Source organism: Oryzias melastigma, linkage group LG17 (genome assembly GCF_002922805.2).
Source record: "Oryzias melastigma strain HK-1 linkage group LG17, ASM292280v2, whole genome shotgun sequence".
NCBI classification, from domain to species: domain Eukaryota; kingdom Metazoa; phylum Chordata; class Actinopteri; order Beloniformes; family Adrianichthyidae; genus Oryzias; species Oryzias melastigma.
The window spans coordinates 10,077,895-10,099,134 of record NC_050528.1 but is presented as its reverse complement, the minus strand read 5'-3'; the positions used below and the strand labels follow the sequence as shown (position 1 = coordinate 10,099,134).

The following is a 21,240-nucleotide window of genomic DNA, read 5'->3' as shown; positions in this document are numbered from 1 at the left end:
GCGACTCAAATCTTGTGGGTTGTGACTCAAGTCTAGTGAGCCGTGACTCAAGACTCAGGGGTTGAAACTTAAGTCTTGTGGGTTGCGACTCGTCTTTTGGGTTGTGACTCAAGTCTAGTGAGCCATGACTCGAGACTCATGGGTTGAAACTTAAGTCTTGTGGGTTGCGACTCAAGTCTCCTTGGTTGCAACACAAATCTTGTGGGTTGTGACTCAAGTCTCGTGAGTTGCGACTCGTCTTGTGGGTTGCGACTCAAATCTTGTGGGTTGTGACTCAAGTCTAGTGAGCCGTGACTCAAGACTCATGGGTTGAAGCCTAAGTCTTGAGGGTTGAAGCTCAAGTCTCATGGGTCGCAACTCAAGTCTCATGGGTCGCAACTCAAGTCTCGTGGGTCGCGACTCAAGTCTCGTGGGTCGCGACTCAAGTCTCCTGGGTCGCGACTCAAGTCTCGTGGGTTGCGATTCAAGTCTTGTGAGTTGCAACTCAAGTCTCGTAGGTTAAGACTAAAGTCTCATGAGTCGCGACCCACCAGACTTCAGTCAAGACATGAGTCAGGTGAGTATCTGGAAGTTGGTCGGAGCTTTTTGTCCCTCCCAAATAAAGAAGAATTGATGTGGGGGCTGTAAGCTAGCGGGGTTATTCTGCACCAGTGGTTTTGCCCCCAACTTAGAGGCAAATTTGATCCCAAATATTCTCAATAGGGGAAATGTAAATGGTGTGAATGGTAAATAGCGTATACTTGTATAGCACTTTTCTACCTTCTTTGAAAGGCCAAAGCGCTTTACAGTCACAGACTCATTCACACATTCACATTCACACACTGGTGGTGATAACTGATAGTGTCAGATCTGATACATAAAATATATATTTAATCTTTTGATGCACAATAATAAAAAACACAATACTTGTAATTAGTAGTACACATCTAGTGATTATGGTGTAGTGATGGTGCTGATCGAATAGATGCTAATTGATTTGGTTATTTTAAACATAAGTTATCAGAACCTCCTCAGCTTGGAAAATTGACTTATTTCTTCGGTTCACATTGTGCTTCATTTACTAAATTGCTTAACTCAAATTCAGTCATGAGAAAACTTTAGTTTTATGTCCCAGTATTGTTCAATGCTGTTTCTGTTTCAGTTTACTAACCCATTCAGCTTTTACGTTTGCATTGAAAGCAGCCAGGGATGTCAGAATACACTTCTGTTTAAAGTGCACCGTAACAATAGGTCTGCCTCTAAATTGCTGTTCTCATCCTTCAATGCGCCCCGTGTTTATTCATCCAGAGACAGTGGTGTGTGTGTGTGTAGATGCTGATGTTTGTGTGAATTAATAACCATCACATGACCCCCATCTGACAATCCATTTGTGTTCCTATTAGAAAAGGCAGTTATGGTGATGAATTCATACATGTAAATTAGCCCAAGATGATCGCTAATTGTCTGATTAGATGTGCTTCAGGTTGATAGAAACACAATAAGCTTGTGCACATAAAGTAGTCATTAAGGGACATTAGACCATTAAATTGAACATTACACTGTAGCTGGAGGGAAAGGAATATGGATGTTCATTAATGCATCCTGACATGAAGGTGCAGCTTTTGTTTGTGTGCTCAGTACCTTTTTCCTCTGCGCCCAGCCTCTCTGTGCGATTCTGCACCTGCCCAAGAGACAGGAAACATTTAATCAGCATTACAATAATTACACATTTAGACAGCTTTCTAGTGAGCAAACTATTTTCAGAAAAAAATATTTCAAATGCAAACTGTGTAAGCAGTTCTCATACTCCAGATAATTTGAACAGAGGTGTGTAAAAGCAAGAGAGTAAGTCTTTCCTAACTCTTTCAGATTGGCATTGTCCATAAGCTAAATTAGCAATGTAATTCGGCATTTAAATTCACAAAACAAACAAGCTCTACTTCCATGTTCACAATTAAAGCTGGCAAACATTTCCTACACACACAAAAAAAGCTGGCACAGTGTTCAAAGGTGTGTGCATGTACACCTTTCCCCGCTGAGATAGAACAAGAGCTCCTCTTTTAACATGGAAGACAGAAAAATTTGCTCATTTGTTTTCTTCATCTGCTGTGCTGCTGGGATTTTTTTGGTTACAATCACCTCCCGAGGCATTTAAATACACACGCTCGCGCCCACGCAAACACAAACAGGCCCCCTGTTTTTGCTCCTGCTCATGCCTCACTCAACCTCTGTGAGACAAGATGATAAGCTTTGCTGGCCGGTTCGACTTCCGCTCAGAGGAATTGCAAATTCTCAGAATAACAGTGTCATTTTCACTTGGCTGTGTTCCAGCAACAATGGTTGATTAAATCAACAAAGGAAGTAGGCTCCGCTATCTGCTCTTCAAACATGCTCAGAGAGGGAGATGCTCCTCTCCATCTGTCCCCTTCATATGGGAAATCAACATGCAAATTCAAAACATTTACATGTTTTTGTAAGACAACTTATTTCATTGTGACAATTTCAAATGCTCTTTGAGGCAAATGACATTTAAACTAATTTTTCTCCCCAAATGAACAACTTTGCTTTGATGCCAATAACGCAGAAAACGTATCAACAATGAACAAAAATATGAATACAACAATTTTGTTAAAAATATTTCCCACAACTAAAAATAAAAAAATTCTCAAATATTGATCACAAATTTGCCTAAAGCTGTGTTAGTAAGCACCTCTCTTTTGATGAAAAAATTCCATCCGACCTCACAGGTGTGCCATCTCAAGATGCTGATTAGACAGCATGATTATTGAACAGGTGTGCCATATCAAGATGGTTATACAGCAGAATTATTTGCACTGGTGTGCAATATCAAGATGCTGATTAGACAGAAGAATTATAGCACAGGTGTGCCATATCAAGATGCTGAATAGACACCATGAATGTGTTGATTAGACAGCTGGATTATTGCACAGGTGTGCAATATCAAGATGCTGATTACACAGAAGAATTATAGCACAGGTGTGCCATATCAAGATGCTGAATAGACATCATGAATATATTGATTAGACAGAGGGATTATTGCAAAGGTGTCATTAAAGATGCTGATTAGGTATTATGATTATTGCACAGGTGTGCCATATCAAGATGGTGATTAGACAGCATGATTATGGCACAGGTGTCATTAAAGATGCTGATTAGGCATTATGGTTATTGCACAGGTGCCATATCAAGATGCTGATTAGGCAGCATGATTATTGCAAAGGTGTGCCATATCAAGATGCTGAATAGGCATTATGATTGTTGCACAGGTGTGTCATATCAAGATGCTGATTAGACAGCATGAATATTGCACAAGTGTGCCATATCAAGATGCTGATTAGGCATTATGATTGTTGCACAGGTGTGTCATATCAAGATGCTGAATAGGCATTATGATTGTTGCACAGGTGTGCCATATCAAGATGGTGATTAGACAGCATGATTATTGCAAAGGTGTGCCATATCAAGATGCTGAATAGGCATTATGATTGTTGCACAGGTGTGTCATATCAAGATGCTGATTAGACAGCATGAATATTGCACAGGTTTGCCATATCAAGATGCTGATTAGGCATTATGATTGTTGCACAGGTGTATCATATCAAGATGCTGATTAGACAGCATGAATATTGCACAGGTGTACCATATCAAGATGCTGATTAGCATGATTATTGCACAGGTGTGCCATATCAAGATGGTTATACATCATGACTATTGCACAGGTGTGCCACATCAAGATGCTGACTAGACAACATGACTATTACACATTTTTTCCTTGAACTCACCACAATAAAAGGCAGCTCTGTAACCTGCCATTTATTTTAATAGTGGATTCTGGGACTCAGATACTCAGATGCCAGATACTCAGTATCTGGTAAGACCTCCATTTGCCTCATGCATTGCAACACATCTCCTTTGCATAGAGTGGATCAGAGTCAACTCCTCTTCAATGTCTTTGTAAAGTTGCTGGACGTTGGCAGGAACTAGAACACACTGTCGTATACACCGATTCAGATGGTCCGATACGTGCTCAATAGGTGACATGCCCGGTGAGTATGGTGGCCGTGCAAGAATGGGGATGTTTTCAGCTTCCAAGAGATGTGCACATATTCTTGCAACATAGGGATGATTGTCCTTGGATGTATCCCACAACAACAGACCTCAGGATTTTGTCACAATATACTGTATCTGTGCTTTAAAAATGCCATCAATAAAATGACCTGTAACACCGCCACCAGAAGCCACTCAACACCAGATACTGACTAGTTTCCTGAGTCCTAGGATACCCCCCCCCCCCCACACACACACAATGCACACACAAATAATAAACAGCGGCATGTTTCAGAGTGGCCTTTCATTGTGGTCAGTCCAAGGCACACCTGTGCAATAGCCATGCTGTCTAATCAGCATCCTGATATGGCACACCTGTGAGATGGGATAGGTTATCTCATTGAAGGGAATCTGTGCCTAAATCTTCCCTAAATCTGTGATAGTGTTTATTGTCACAGATTTAGACAAGTTAGTGAACAATTTTTGAAAGAAATTTTTATTGTGTGGTTGCAGAAAATGTTTAAGATGTTTAAATTCATCTCATGACAAATGGGGGCAAAAACAAAAGTTATATTGATATTTTTGTTAAGTGTAGTAACAAACAAAACTAATGTATACCCTTTATTTGATGGTATTGTAGTTAAAACTAAAATTTTGGTTTAAGAAAAAAAGATGTAATTTAATTATTTGTCTAAAAATGGGAAAAATGCTTTAATTTAAAAAGTTCAAGGACACAAAAGTTCCTTTTTTGCCATTTTCTCTAAAAAACTAATTTTGATTCTACTTCTGTCCTTGCCTGACAGAGGCAACAACAGTAACGTAAGACTTAACCGACACGGTTAAAGGAAAACACTGTGATCATAGAAAGTGATTGGGAATAGAAAGTCGTGCACTCTGTGGACTCCTTCTTCCAACAGTTTAGTCATTCCAGAAAGATTCGTCACTTACATGAAAAGGCCGGTGTGACAGCTTAGAATCTCAAGGGCATTTTAGCTGTTTCTGACATAAAAGCACAGTTTGAAGTCAGCTATTTGATAACTGAACTGCTATGGATGAAAACGTTATGGTGGAAAAACAATATTCTAAGTACATCATGTTTTTTTTAACTTCAATCCTACATGAAAATGTGCTCTAATTGTAAACGTAAAAGCTCAGTAGGGCTTGAGCATGGCTTTTATTTTATTAGGTGACTTAGAATTCATGAAATGGACTTGAGGTTTGTTTCCTTTTTAGCTAACACTGTTATACAACCTTCCCACTTTGAGATGGTTTGTCAAATTGAAAGCAAAACTCCCATTAGACGGGAAAGTCGTATTTTCCTCACAATATGAAAAGCCTACCCATGGCCAGATTAAAAAGATTACAATCCTTTCTTCTCTTTTTGACAAAAACTGTGTATAAACTCATACAAACTAAGCAACTTATCAAAAAACAGCATCAAGAATATCTCAGATTCACAGTCGTGGACTTTTGTCTATTCCAGACCTCCAATCATTTCCCTATAAATATTTAATCAGACACCTCAATGTTGAATGCAAAATGCATTCAGACACACTCATCACCACACAAAAGGATGCTTGCTCCACTTGCATTATTTTTGATGTCCAACTGTGAGAGAAAAACATTCAGGAAAATAGTTTCTGCTTAGAATGCAGATATTATTACACTCCTGCTGTTTATTTTCTGGGAAACACCAGTGAAAAGTTTCTTTAGTGCAAAAACAACAAATAAAAATAGACATATGTATAAAAAATTTAAGAAGTCAGAGAAAGGAAAAATATTATTGAAAATATATTTTTGTATGTTTTAAATCTACCAAACAAGACCTTGAATAAAGTTAAGAAAAGTGCATTAATTTTAAGTTTTATTAGTTAACTCTGTTAATCTGAGAAAACAGAGTAAAACAGCCAGACAACACGGGAACAATATCCCACAATTCCTTGCATTGCCAGATCGAACAGAAGACCCAATGTGTCTGTGAACATCACTACAAAACAACTTCAAATCCCATCATACATTGCTTCAGCTGCCTTGCCAAACGTCAGTGTTGCCAGAATAAAATGTCCTTTATACAGTAAAATATCATTTTAACATTTTAATATTTATGTTTTACAGAAATTATTTTTTTTTTCTTTTAACATTTACTTTATTTCTAATGTATAATTTTGACAGAATATATTTTTATAGAGAGTAAAATATTGAAAGTTATTTAAGGTTTAAGTTGATTTAGTCTGCAGTAATATTTATGTCTGTTTTTACTCTTTTCTGTTTAAAAAAGTTACGTTTTTGAAGTTTATAAGTTTTAAAATTTTGTTTTTTTTTATGTGTTCAATAAACGTTTATTTTGTTCAGCCCACAACCTAAAGTGTGTTTTGGATTTTGACTCCCTGTGCGATTGAGTTTTACACCCCTGACTTAGAACTTTTTTGAATTTTTTTTGGTTTGCTTCTGATTCATCAAGATTTTAATTACAAAAAATCCTCAGAAATTCAGTTTTAATCTTAAAATCTTTGAGATATGTCCTCCATCATGCGGTGGAGGGGCTTTATCTATGCAAATTTAAGTGCACATTAGTTACAAAAGAAAACTCAAAGAACTTTATGTGTGTTGAACAACCTGATATATCTTAAAGTGCCCATGGGATTTGAGAAAAATGTTTACTTCCTTCATTTTCCTTTGGGAATTCTAGTTCTGAACACAGCATTTTATGCTCTAACTCAAGGGTTTCAAGTGTTATTATTTCTGATGTTAAAGTTGCAAACTATGCAAAGTTTGGTGCATCCATCACCTACGCATGCTCAGATTCAAGGTGAGAGCAAAGATGAAACTGCATAAACATGAGTGAGGAACAAACATCCACGTGGATTATGTAATCTGCATAACAAATATTTGAGCGCTGGGAGAAATGTGCACCAACTCTCAGGTAATATCGGAAGGAACCTGTTTAAATAATAATTTATAACAAGTAATGTAACTGTCTGCATCATTTTCTGTATATAATTAGAATCTCAAATAAATTAGATAAAAAGAGAAATACTGAAGCACAATGCAAGGAACTGAAGGTAATTCACCTGCTCAGGTCCAAACCCTCAACACAAAGCCACCTACATAAATCATATCGGCTTATTGAGTTTGGAAAGTATGAAATATCTCAGATGATAGATAGTTGGTATTTGAGTGGGATGCCGCACAGCCATTAGTAAATTCTTGGTTGTGTGTGTGTGTAGTTCATGTCAGATGAGAGAGAGTGAGTGAGAAACAGGTTGAAAGACATCCTGTGCTCATCTTTCTTTCTCTCGAGCGCACTTCACCATCAAAAACGCACGCACGTCGCTGCACCACACAGCGTGTTCGGGACCTGTGTGAATCAGGCTCGGCTCTACCACAGATGTCTGATGTGTTGATGCAGTCGATGGATTTCTTCTTCAAAAAATAAATATTCTTCCCCTCTAACACCAAAAACTGTGAAATTCTAGACTAAGGCTTTCTTTGAAGGTGGGATAGGCTCCAGCAACCACGTGACCCTGATTGGAAACAAGCAGGTTTAGAAAATGGATGAATGGAAAAATACAAGGTTTTAATTCAATGCACTTTAAAGCAAGTCTCATCAAAGGACCTGCACGAGCATTTGGGCAGAAATAGGCTTTTAGTCGTGTTAAATTTGAGAGCACAAAGTGAGAAAAATAAATCAAAAAGACAAAAGGAGGGAGGGGGGTATCAGGGGCGGGGCTACTCAGCTCAGCTCCAAAAGCCACGCCCCCTTAGAGGAGATTTTGGAAACAGAGGCTTCAGATCAACATTAAAAAATTGCTTTTTAGGACATTTAGGTTGTGGGATTTTGGCTAGAAATGTCAAAATACTAACTAAACGTGAACGTTTTTAATAAATTGTCATGGGGGACTTTAAACAAATTTGAACTAAAATTGAGTCCAAATGATTTACTGGACACAACACTTTTGCTTTGTGATCAGCAGGTGAATGTGAAGGTCAATATAATTTTATTTTAAGATGTACTTCAGTATATATAGAAAAGAAATTTTATGTTATTAGTTGAGTTGAATTTATCACATTTTTAAGGTTTATTAGGATAAAGGATATTCAATAAAGTTGCTTTCAAAGAGTATAAAAACATTTTTTTCCTTTTCCACTTTCCTTACATGGAGCTAAACTTTTAATTAAACTCGATTGGTATCTCTCTGTGACATATTCTTTTTCATTTAAAAATGACTTTGTTTCACACCAGAACTCACTTTTCTTTATCTCTTCTTTTGGCTCAAAAGTGCTTTTATATCCCAGACTTGCAGGCAAAGGTCAACACATTTTTATTTCACCACATCACACAAACTCCGATGCAGCAGCTTTTTGTAGAGATATGAAACATCAGATAAGAAAAGTCAGTGATCTTATGCAGCCACATGATCAAATAAAAGCTTTTCTCTCACTTTATTATCTCAGGAGAGACGATAACAAGCTCCAACTTGAACATGTCTCGTGTCTAAAAAAAGAACCTATAAATGTGCCAAATTAACTGCTGCTTCATTCATTAAGACAACCAAGCAGAAGGCATTCACAGCAATAATCAAATGTGATTCGTAATTGGAATATTTCTTGTCAATATTGCTGCAATTCACTCATTCATTCATTTTGAGGTAATTTCTATATTGTACCATTTTTATGCTGGTTTTAACATTTCTTCTTGACATTTCCTACATCTAATTAATGCATTCTGTCACTCTCAGTAAGTGTGGAGTGCAATATTGTAATTGAATGTCAAATGATAAAATATTACTGCACAGACTGTCATTATGTACAGTGTCATTCAAAATGGAAAGTCCAGGGTTACCTCGTAAATGAGCAAAGAGGGGGAAAAAAACGAAGGCAGTGTGCTCCTTTTTCGTGCTGCTGAAGAAAAAAATGTGGGTTTGCAACATGTTGGACTTTTGAAGAGAACAGTCGGGAAAAAGGGTTTTATTCTGGGGTATATATATATATATATATATATATATATATATATATATATATATATATATATATATATATATGTAAAAACTTGAGAGGAGAAAGTTTAAAATTAAGGCTGGGAATCAATTAAAAATCGATTAAAAAATTTGAACTAATTAATCGCATACCTGGGGAAGAATTAATCCGATTAATCACATTTTTTTTGTTACATTATTTTGCGACCTCTTATCTGCACATAATCACAAAATGGAATCACTTATAACCGTGCATTTATTTTTAATTATTGCTATCAAGTGTTGTGATTCATCGCGATTAATCACGATTAATCACGATTAATCGCGATTAATCGCGATTAATCGTGATTAATCGCGATGAATCACAATGTTTTACTAAGTACATTTTACATGACAATGTGCAGCTTTTGAACAAAAACGGAACAAAAACGAACAAAGATTTCCTTCATTTTTCTTTCATTTTGTTTAAATTTATCAACTGTTAACCCAGAAATGTACTTTGTGTACAAAACACATCAACAGTAAGATAAGCAGAACTCTAAAGAGTTTTATGTTGGCAGTATCACTCCAAGATAGTTGAGTTGTGTTACCGTGGCAACGCGCCAGACCACAGATCAAATAGACCACATTTTGTTAAAAAGTAATTTAAACCAAAAAAAAAATAACAAGATTAAAGCACTAAAACCAATTGAATATTTATTTGTTTTGTAAGTGACCAAGTGGAATAGTACAATAAATATATATTATAAATATTAACCTGGTAATTCTTTTGGATTTATCGCGTATAATGTACTATCTTTAAATATAAAGCAGCCATTGATATACAGATATAAGAAACTCTTTTAAATGACTTTAATTCTCCCAAATTCTCCTGCGTATGAGATACTACGCCTGTTTCAGAGGAAGCTCCAGCGTCTCACCTGGCTCTGACAGGTGGAGGTGAGGTTTGACACGGATGCTGTTCAGAGAGCAGAATAAACTCAATACCTGCAACACTGTGAGGTGGTTGCTGTTTGAGCCTGTGGTGCTTTTATGGCAAATGTAATAACAACATAACACAAGAGGTCAGTAATAAGCAACTTCAAAGGTTTAAAGCAGTGCAACCCATCGCTGCAAGCAAGTCGTTATCTAACAAGTAGGTTTCTGCATAAACTGTTGTTGAACCTTGAAAGCTACAAATACATTTATGACTTGTTTAATTTTATCTTTGCTAAGCAGACAAATTAAGGGTTTTCGTGTACTTTTTTCTTCTGTAATTACTAGGGCTGTGGATCGTTGCTAAGGATTCACGATTCCTACTTTTTAGTATAATGTTTGTTGCTATGTGTGTCTTTTTACTGGAATGAAAATTAAAATTATATGTATTAAATCACTGTCATTTATACATTCATTTGAATTAAGAGATTAGAATAAAAAACTGATAAAAACACAAAGATTTAGATAAGAAATGCTGCTCTCCACACTTCTTCCATCCTCAAAGTTCTGCATCACTTTACGTTCTAATCACTACAGATTGGAATAATAAAAAGTCGTTTTTTTTTTCAGCTGATTCACGTTGATTACATCCATATGTAACACCCCTTTGCTATATTAGCTTTAAAAGTTGGAGAATTATCCCTGAATTCTTACTCAATGAGTGTTAAACTCTTGTTAAATAAGACATTTTTATTACCGTCCCATTTAATTTGGGTAAGTGACTAAACCTGTAAATAAACTAACCCAATATTTCTGTGACCAAACCTTCAAATAGAGCTTTTCACTTTCTCATAAATAAACACACAGTTCTTGAATGTTTAACTATTTATATTTATTTACACATGAACCTTTTTCCTCTCACACGTTTCTCCTCATCGTGACGTCATCTCCGCTCTCCTTTTTTTCATCAAATCACTTTAAGAATAACAAAAATGTATCAGCTCTTTCTAATCTGCCTAGTAACAAAAACACTGGCAATTCTGCCATATTATAAATCAATTCTCAACATTCAATCGAACAAGAAAAATCACATTTAGGCAACATTTTACGATATTTTTACTTTAAAAAAAAAAAAACATATTAATGAACTTTAACCTATTTTTTCAGAATATTTAATTAAATCCTAAAATGTACACACACTTCATCTGTGTGATGCAGGATGTCAGCGTTTCTCCGCTTCAGATCCGCTGGAATTATCAGAACTGCATCAACTGTTGAAGAGTTACCGGAATCAGAAGAATGTAAGTGTAAAGCTCAGTTGCTAAATTTCTTTTAACAATTTATGTCGGTGAATGGAAGTCTCATTTTTTGGATAAAAAAAAAGTACAGCAGCGCAGCTCTTTCAGTTTTATTTAATTTTATACACTTAAAATTCAACAACATTCTGCATTTCAGAGCTATAAGTACATTGTTCCTGAACAATATTTTACTATACTCTACTATATTAATAAAGATCGCAAATCAACGATCTTGGACGTCGCAAATTTTTGTACTCGAATTTTTGGGAGCTGATTGCAACTATCTGACTGCTCTGATAGTCCTTACAGCCGTAGTAATTATGTAGTTATTGTCAGTCACTTTTACTTTTACAGCAATATAGTCAGAGGGATATAACAACATCAATAATGTGTATTATTTCATGTTTTCAAACATAATTTATGGCACTTTTTGTTTTAGAAATAATATAGATGCTTCAAATATTTGCTATTTGGTCTAAAATGATTTAAAGTCCCAATCCAATCATCTTTTGATCTATTTTAAAAGTGTTCCAAATGGTCTTTTAATTACGGTTATGTCATTTTCTGCAGATAAATTACTGTTTGCATAGAGTAAGCCTGCCCTTATTTCCTATTATCCCCTTGTTTACACCAGGGCTGGGAATCACTGGGTACCTCACGATACGATACGATGTGAAACGCGATACATGGCTCACGATATCGATAATATCGCAATACTGCGATAATTGGTAAAAAATGTCTCTAATAACTAACATTATATAGAAGAACATGATTTTTTTTTTAAAATATATCCCCATGTATCTTTTTTAGCTTAAAAACAATCATAATAAACAACTTTTCTTAAAACACACATAATAATGGCAATAAATATAATTTTAAGTGCTTCAATTAATTAACAACCTCCCTAATTTTACAGTGAATTCGTGTACTTTATTTTAATTACATTTATTTTTTTTATTTAAAAAAACAAAAAAACAAAAAACAAAAAAAAATAATTACATTTAAATTTCAGTTCATACATCAAATCCTGCTTTTCTATTTAAGAATTACTTAAATTAACATTAGCAACAAGTAATTACATTGTTTGAAAACGTCACATTATAAATTTATCAAAGTTACACCGTACACCAGCAGGTTAAAAACTGAAGTGCATGAAAACGAAAATACCGACGGTACCTGAAGTACACACAAACAACTGCGAAGCGCGCGCCCAGTTCCTACAGCAAACAGCAAGTAAGTGATCGCTGTCATTCAGACAAAGTCACTTCTTACCGGCTGCATCTGCTACAGATGGAGGATAAATGCTGACAGGTAGACATGCTTCACACACGCGCTACAGAAGAGCCTATATCTCACCGGAGCTTCTCCCGAATGAGCGCGTGCATCGCTATTAAATGTCCGATGCGGCCATAGTTCCGGCACGCGACTCAGACGCTCAGCGCTACAGCCACTTCAAATGAAAATATAATATCGATACTTGGTGAAAACCCATCGAGAATCGATCGCAGGACTAAATATCGCGATATATCGCAATATCGATATTTTGGCACACCCCTAGTTTACACCAGGGGCTCCCAAAGGATGGCCCGTGGGATAGACTTTATTGATTTAATCTTTAAAATGTGTTAGTATTACTATTTTCTGTCAAGATTACAGAAAAGAATTATTGAAAAATTGGCTAAGTGTTGCTTTCTGGAAAACCATACGTTTAGACACACCCTGTGATTGTTGTATTTTTCTGTTAGCCTACAAACCGCCCCGCCCCCACAGAGATAAAAACAGTTATGTGGTCTTTACAAGAAAAAGAATGGGGACTCCTGGTTCACACTTTCTCCTGCTAGCTTACAGCCCCTCACAACCCCAAGCTAACATTAGCGGTGCAACAAAAATGGCCGCCAATATTGGACCAATCCAGTCGCAGAGTTTCTGGGCGAAGAAAATGAACAGTAGCACCTGAGTCACTGCGACAATCTTTTTCCAACTGTTTTTTTTTTTTTTTTTTTTAATCTACTCCTGATTTACAACAATTTGAACAAATAAATGCATTTTTTTAGTTTATTTTTTTCTCCTTCATGCCACAAGAGTATATTACTAACACTAAAACCACAATTTTCATCAGAGTGAGCCTTTTAGAAACACCAATTCTTCAATTGCCTCTAAATATCCTCCGTCATTACTCAGTTTATCTCCTTTTGAGGTAAACACTGGCGCTCAGTGCTTGTAAGGGGAGTACACAGAGGTTAGCGCTGCAGGTCTGACCACAGATATCCTAGAGGGATAACCGGCATTGTGAAGGAGCGTGAGAGAGAGGAAAGGAGCAGCTCTCCACCTCTGACTATTGAATCTCACTACAGTGGGAACTTTATCATTGATGCAGTTCTCTTGGGATAAAAGCCTCTGCATTTCTGTGCACTTAAAGGAAAATACTCTTTTGAACTTCCAGACAATGGATTGAATTCCATAGAATTTTTACGGAATAAAGTCCAAATCATATTGTATTCCAAGACACAAAAGGGGAAAAAAATATAAGGAAATGCAGGAAAAAGAACTATCTTAACTCCTCTAAAGTCCACTATTTATTCTAAAGAGGATAAGTCTTGAAAAAAAGAAAAAAAAAAAAAAGTTTATTAAAGGAACAAAAAAAATGTTTTTCCAAATAATAGCAATGTTTTTGCCTGTATACACACTGAATGATAAGTAGCTACGAATCCATCAAGTCATTGAAATTGAAGATAGAAATTAGCAAATTACATAATTATAAAAACACAGCCTAAGATAATATAATTTATTTATTCTCCCTTGGTGTTGAATTTTCATCAGTTTACTGTTCTCAGACTTTAAAAACTGTAAATACCATTAACTCCAATCTGCTGCTCTTTGATCAGATCATATTTATCTTGTCAGCTATGATAAAAAAAGTGCACTGCTACCAATCTCTAGTGCCTAATGGTGCTTGACTTAAAGTAAGACACTTGGATCACTGGTTTCTCCATCTTCTTTAGATTTTCTTCAATTTTTAGTTTAAAATATACTTGACAAGCATTCATTCAGCAGACAACCGAGACAGAGAAGATGCAACAAACGCACATTTGTGTAGAATTGGTGGTAGAAATTATGTCAAATCTCTCTTTTTTGTTTGGATTGGGTTCTCTGAAATAATTTGCTTTTTAAACTATACAAAAATATTTGGTAGGTACAGGGGAATTATTATCAAAAATAAGTAATCTCATGATAAAAATCAGGGTTTGTGTCAAGAAACAGAGATAATAAATAATTTGTTCTAAGTCTGAAAAGCATTAATTAAACATTATTTTAAGCACAAAATGAGGTTTCTGGGGTCTACGTTTTCTTTTTTTTTAGTTTTTTTTTTTTATAGTACTTTCCAGTGCAATTTCAGTTTAAAGCTTCTGCGTTCTGCATTAACATATGCTGTGAGTGGCGTCTGCAGATAAAAATTGTTGTCAAGGATGCACAAAAATGGGAGGGGAAGCCTGTTTGTTTATGATTTTATTTGGGATATGTAATGTATAAAATCTAGATATTATTATATTTAAGCCACAAGTTAGTAAAACAGGAAGAAGGGATCATTCAAAAAGTAAAACTATTAAATGACAAGAAAGAAATAATCAACTATAGTTGGAGTAATAATTCTTGCACAACCACTGAAACAGAAAATAATAAGTCAACAAATGTGAATCAGATTACAAAAATACTGAGATGGTGTGATGTTTTCCTGGGCGGTAAAATCACACAAAAACAGAAATTATTGTCGATAACTTGTGCTCACATCTGTCTATTTCAAGTTTATAAATTATTTATTCTTTGCAATTGTATTCACAGCTTTACCTGAAAATTAATCAACTATCAACACACATTCTGAAAGTGAATGTTGCATCAAGAAATAAAGAAGCACTCCTAAATGTCTGAGTTGCATTTGAATGACATAGTTTCCTTTTGAATGATAAACTTCCTAATAATCTCAGGAGATGTCTGGCTGCTTATGAGCAAAGCTGCATTTGAGAAGTCAGAAGCGGCTTTACAGAAAGTGGTTCTATTACCTCGCTTATCCAAGCAAAACCACAGAACAGACTTTGCACGTTTCATTGAATCTTGGAGGCCGTCTTGGACATTCACCAATCATCTGCATGAATACAGATTCAGAAATTCAGCCTGTAAACCATAGCAGATTTTGATAAACAGCATTAAGATGCAGGACTCATCTGCTCAAGTATCATCACTTTGAGTATAAAAAAATGCTTAAATATATTTGAACAATTATTTCTCATTTTGGAAGGAATTTTAAACCATCTAGGAATTTTAATTGCCAATTTCCTTCATAATATGCTTTTGTTAATAAATATTTTCTATAATTATTGTACAAAATTCACCAATTGAAAAGATTCAAACCATTCTTTATTCTTGGAAATGTTATCTGTTCTTTCATAATCTTTTTTTTCAATATAAAATAAATGCTGAGTTAATTTGATTTTTTCTTATACAACAAAATGCTAAATAACTGTTAAATCTTCAATTTCCGGTTTTAGCTCAATTATTTTTATTAGTTATAGTTTCAGTGATCACCAGCGCTCATATTTTGTGTTTGAAATTCCTCAAAGATGCTGATTTAATAAAAATATAGTGTCGTTATTCAGAGAAGTAACAAATATATGGGAAAAGAATTAAGACAAACAACAAAAAAACTAGAAAAGTTTAATTACCTGCGATAATGTGTGAATGCTTTTTGCTGAAAGTAGTCACTGAAGATGCTGAAGCTTTTTGCTGAAAATGGAAAAAATGTTTACAAAATTTGCTAAAAGACTAGAAATTTCATTAACGAGCTACTAAAGACGCTGAAGTTGACCTTAATTTCTGAAAAAATTGTAATAAAATTGATTAAAAATCCCTACAGCACGCCAATTTTGCAAAAATATTTAGTGTGTTGCTTAGATATGACCTAAACTCCAAATTAGCCCAATAAACATAAGTAGATGCCAGAGTAGCCAAAAAAGCTAGCTTGTTGCTTAAATACTAGCTAAAGCCCAAAATAGCCTAAAATTCATCAGTAAACTAGATTAGTCAAAATTGTTAGCCTAGTTGCTAAAATAGAAGCTAAACTCGAAATTAGCTTTAAAAACCCCAGTAGATAACACATTAGCCAAAAACGTTAGCATGTTGCTAAAACAGAAGCTACACTCTAAATTAGCCTTAAAACCCCCCAGTATAAAACAGCCAAAAACGCTAGCATGTTGCTAAAATAGAAGCTAAACTCTAAATTAGCCTTAAAACCCCAGTAGATAACACATTAGCCAAAATCGTTAGCCTGTTGCTAAAACAGAAGCTACACTCTAGTCTAAATTGACCTTAAACTCTCCAGTATAAAACTTTAGCCAAAAATGTTACCATGTTGCTAAAATATTAGCTTAACTCAATTGTTTTTTTTAATTACTATAAAAGTTGAAAACATACCCCATAAATATATTTAAGGCTTTCTAATCTATTTTAAATTTTTTGTAATTTGAAGACTTTCTCATTCATTTCCTATCGGGTAAATTTTGCTCAATATTTCAAATACTGTAACGTATGAATTCAAAAAATATAAGAAGTGTTGAACAAGCTAAGCGTTTTGCTGAAATCTCTGAAAGTGTGATTGAGTTTTTACGTGCCTAAAAACACACAGTAAGGAGCAGGAGAATCCCATAGTGTGAATGCTTACTAAGCACTCACACTATAATAATATATGGTAACCCTGTAGAAGCTGCAAAAGAACACCGCAACCAGAGTATAATTCATCAAATAAACATGTAGAAAAATACAAATTAATCACATTTTGGGTCAATTTTCCGACATTGTCTTTAAAATCTATACAGTTTTTCCTGGATGGGTGTGAAAAGACCTCGTCAACGTTTAAAATAATTAATAAGTCGGAAATGAATCCCTTTAAGAGAGGATCAGTGATGTACCAAAATTGTACAGTCGTTCCATTCAGTACAATGGTTACTGTGCTGGCAACAGTACCAGGATAAATGGCTCCTTCTTACTCAAATCACTACGGTAACCCAGAATAATTTGCTAAGCAGCCCCAGCTGAGGGAATTGGGGCCCGAATGTTTCCCTTGACCACTCTTTTACTGTCTGCAACCTGCAGTGTGAATGTGCAATGTACATTTGCAAGCTGTGATCATCAGGCTACATTACTGTAATAAAGCTATTGCAAGCATTTAACTTTGTTTTTTTTATTCTGTAGTCAGGATCCAGTCTTATATTGATTAAACATTTATTATCACTTTCTCGGGATTCAATTTAGTGCCATTTTACAAAAACAGAAATTACCCTCAGGTCAGAGAAATTAACACGTTTCTAAATGCAGATAGTCGAGGCGGAATTACACCAAGAGTTGGCTTTAAGAGAAAAAATATGTTCTGCTTCAAATATGTAGGCTGAGCTGGTGGGAGCTTGATATAAAAGTATCATATAAAAGTCTTTTTTTTCTCTTGTAATAAATATGCATTTTTTTGAAGAGATTAATTATTTTTTCCATAAGTGACTGAGAAGTTAAGCGCCTAAGCTTACAGTAAGAGTAAAATATCCAGAATGTGTGAAAAAAAAAATAGATTTTATGGTTCAGATCAAATCCTTGACACATTTTGCATGGAGACGTACGATATAACACACAAAAACTATACACACAAACCACTCAGAGGCTCAGTAAATGGACGCAGTGTGACTGTGTTGAAACATGCTTTTCTCAACATTTTAACAATGAAAGGAGAGGCAGTTGTCAGCTCCTCACACCCTCTCAAGTGTCTGCTGTTGCAACAAAAGAATCACACAAAGTCGCATGTGTGCATATGGGTTGGGAGGTGATCAAAAAAAAAAAAAAAAATCAAAGTAGAGTTCTGAAAAAATAACTATTTTTGTACAAACTTTTTGTTTAAATTAAAATCCTGGAATTAATTTACTTTAATCCCACAAATGATGATGCCTGTGACCACTAGTGAGCTGTTAGCAACATGAAGACTTTAATCCAGAATATTCAATTAAACATTTTAATAATTCCATTTAAAAATGAGCACCTCTTTGCACTAATAAAGACAACCTCCTGTGTTCTCTGCTTCACAATTTACTGCTTAAATAAATCATTTTCTTTAAGCTGCAATTCTAATAATTACATTTTGATTCATAAAAACTCCAAATATTTGCTGCAAAACATTTTATCAGCGAGAAGGAGATGAACTGCAAAGTGTGACAGTAAATAAAACAACAAATCGGAGCTTCCTCTGAATTAAAACTGTGAATGGCTTAAACTAGATAATGAGAGCCTCTTAACACTTAAGCAGTAAAGCAAGTAATTGCTTTTTCATGGACTCGGAGTTTGAATTTGCATCACGTGGTGAGACTAACAAAATCCAATCACACGGATAGCAATTAAACTCTTCAGTGAACTTCTGACATGGTTCAGTTCCAAGGTAATCACATAACTTCCTGTGATCCTTACATAATTTCCTTCAGGATGTGACTCGTGTCGTCGGAATGTCAAATAGCCTTTTGTCATACACATTGACCGTTTTTATCTTGTTGGTCAACAAGTTTCAAGGCTGTTTAGTAACTAAAATGAAGGACATAAATGTGCTTCTGGGAAAGCTTTTGAAAGAAGTTGGTCAATATTTGCAAACTCTTGTAACATGTTAAATACTTTTTTTTTTTTTACCAAGTTGTGAATTTGAATTTAGAAATCCGGCCTTTTAAAAGCAGGATTTACTTTTTATTTCATTTTATTTTTTTTCAAGAAGCTGTTTCATTTGAGAGAGCTGCAGGGAGCCGGACTTTGGGGAATGGATGTCTCTCTATCCTGTCAGGAAGTAAATTCAACTGACATCAGGCCTTACAACCTAATGGTCTCACATTTGTAAGAAAAAAAAAAAAAAAAAGTTTCTCTGGTTTTCATTTCCTTTTTTTTTTTTAACTTTTGGACATTTAAGTTGAAACTTTTAAAGACCCACTACAATGAAAATTGTGGTTTAAGTGTTCTTTTTTAAAGGGTAACCAAACACTAAATCAACTTTTTTTTTAAATTTAAAACTATCTTTAAAATTAGACTGTTGGTCCTTATTTAATTAATGAAATTATGGTCTAAAACTGTCTGTGTTCTGCCCCCTTTAGGTTGAAACGAAGTATTACAGTTGAATTTTCGTGATTGGTCAACTTATGTAAGTATCGCGTCATTTCTGAAATTTCTCGTCATCCTTTTCTGGAGTTCCAGTATAAAAGCCCCGAGCTCCAGTATAAAAGCCCCGCCTATATTTGAACGCTCGACGCCGAGAGTTGAAGCTCCACCCACGACACAGAGGGATAGGAAGGCAGCCTGTTGGGCCTCCTGAACCTTAGGATTTTTTCTCTTATTTTCATCAAAACAACAATAAAAAGATCCTTTAGTTACCTCAAAATAACCTCATTGTAACTGTCAATCACAGATCCAGACCACACCTCCCCCGCTCAGCCCGCCTCCCCTAACCCCGCCCTCTTTTTTTTGCATTTTTCAAATCTGGACTGAGTCAAGCCTCCAACTGTCCTGTTGCATTACCCTTTCACTCGTTCTTTAGCATTTTTCTCATGAAAAAAATGCTGTTTGAAATTGTATTTGTATTTTCTTCATTCTGATGCCTTCATTTGTAGGTGACTAGATCCATGAACGTCTTTGATTTCCTCGTCTGAGCTGCCATCTGGCTCAGAAATGTCAGGATAGCTCCGATATTGATTGTCATTTTTGTTAACTTGGGGTTATGATGTGGAAATTTCTGATGAACTATTGCCACTCTGCAGAAACTATGTCCCATGAAAACATCAAACATGATTTTTTTTGCCTAAAAACAGGATAATAATACTTAAAATAAACATTTTTACAAAGTTTGTTTTGTTTTTGTGGCTCAAATCAGATAAAATATCAACCCGTGACATATAAATTTGACTAAATGAAGGAAAAAAGGGAGCAAAACTTTTGATATCCTGCAGTTTGCACTTTTAATGCCAGTACCAGTCACTGCACGCCCACCCTCACATGCTGATCTACCCAAAAGCAAGAGCCGACCGCATTACTGGCTGGTCACAGTGAACGGCTGCTTCTAACAAGTTGCTGCTCCTCTGACCCGTTTGTGCGCTCCGACTATGTGTGTGGTTGTTTGTGTGTCCGTGTGGATTTGAATTTGTCTACCTCTGCGTGTGCTCGTGTGAAAAACTTGTTTCAAACTAGAAAATGAAATCCGCTGCAGAATTTTTTTTTCCCTTATTCCCAGCAAACCCTTCCTTTTATTACTTCACCTGCACTTACTTGAGCCACGGGGTGTGCTCCCATGCTGCAACTCTCAGACAAGCATCAGCAGCATCTATCTTGTGGACAGAAGTGCTGAGTGGCTATTACTTATCAGCAGACCACATAAAAACCATGGCAATTAAAAGCTATTGAGCCATTCGACTTTGACTTCCTAAGAAGAAAAGAGGAAGTGAAAGGTAAGAGAAGAAAAGCAGAGATGAAATTTGGACTGAAAGGAAGATAAACAGACCTGAACCATTTCTTTTCAGCAGAGAGAAAGACCTTTTGTGCCAATGGTTTCAGATGAAGACGAAGGAATAAAAAAGAAGCTTTGACAGTCAAAAATTAGTTCTAATTGCCACTAAATGTGGTTCTAAACAGCTGTGTAATCTTTCAATAGTTATTCATTTTAGATATTCTATTAAATCATACTTTTAGGTGATTTCTAAAAACTACAAGAAGGAAAGCTTGTATTATTACTTTGGGGAATCATGTTATTGTCTTTAATCCTATAGTGAATCTACAATAAAGCCTGTTCCCCTTTATTATTGCTTTCTTGGACTCCAGGTGACATTTGTATCACGTAAAATTGGCTTCAAAAATGTCAGCCATTATTAGAACACTCAACTTTATATGTTCTGGTTAAAGTCTCACTCTAACTATATTTTTTTTCCATCATAAAGTGTTTTCTTTTATTA

General features: G+C 35.4%; 1 protein-coding gene and 1 long non-coding RNA gene across 6 annotated transcripts in view; one reads left to right on the top strand and one right to left on the bottom strand.

The window, feature by feature from the left end:
* The window catches only part of tnr (tenascin R (restrictin, janusin)), a 193,067-nt gene that overhangs the window by 95,657 nt on the left and 76,170 nt on the right, over window positions 1–21,240 (bottom strand). For 4 of the 5 annotated variants that reach the window (XM_024273657.2, XM_024273660.2, XM_024273658.2 and 1 more), the window contains one exon: window positions 1,621–1,660. The gene's annotated coding sequence lies outside the window, so the exon portion shown is untranslated. Of the gene's footprint in view, window positions 1–1,620; window positions 1,661–15,294; window positions 15,380–21,240 lie in introns of those variants that run through there. The other variant, XM_024273659.2, reaches the window with a different exon arrangement.
* Window positions 1–21,240, top strand: part of LOC112147345 — a 45,677-nt gene that overhangs the window by 5,837 nt on the left and 18,600 nt on the right. The gene's annotated exons all lie outside the window — the stretch shown is intronic.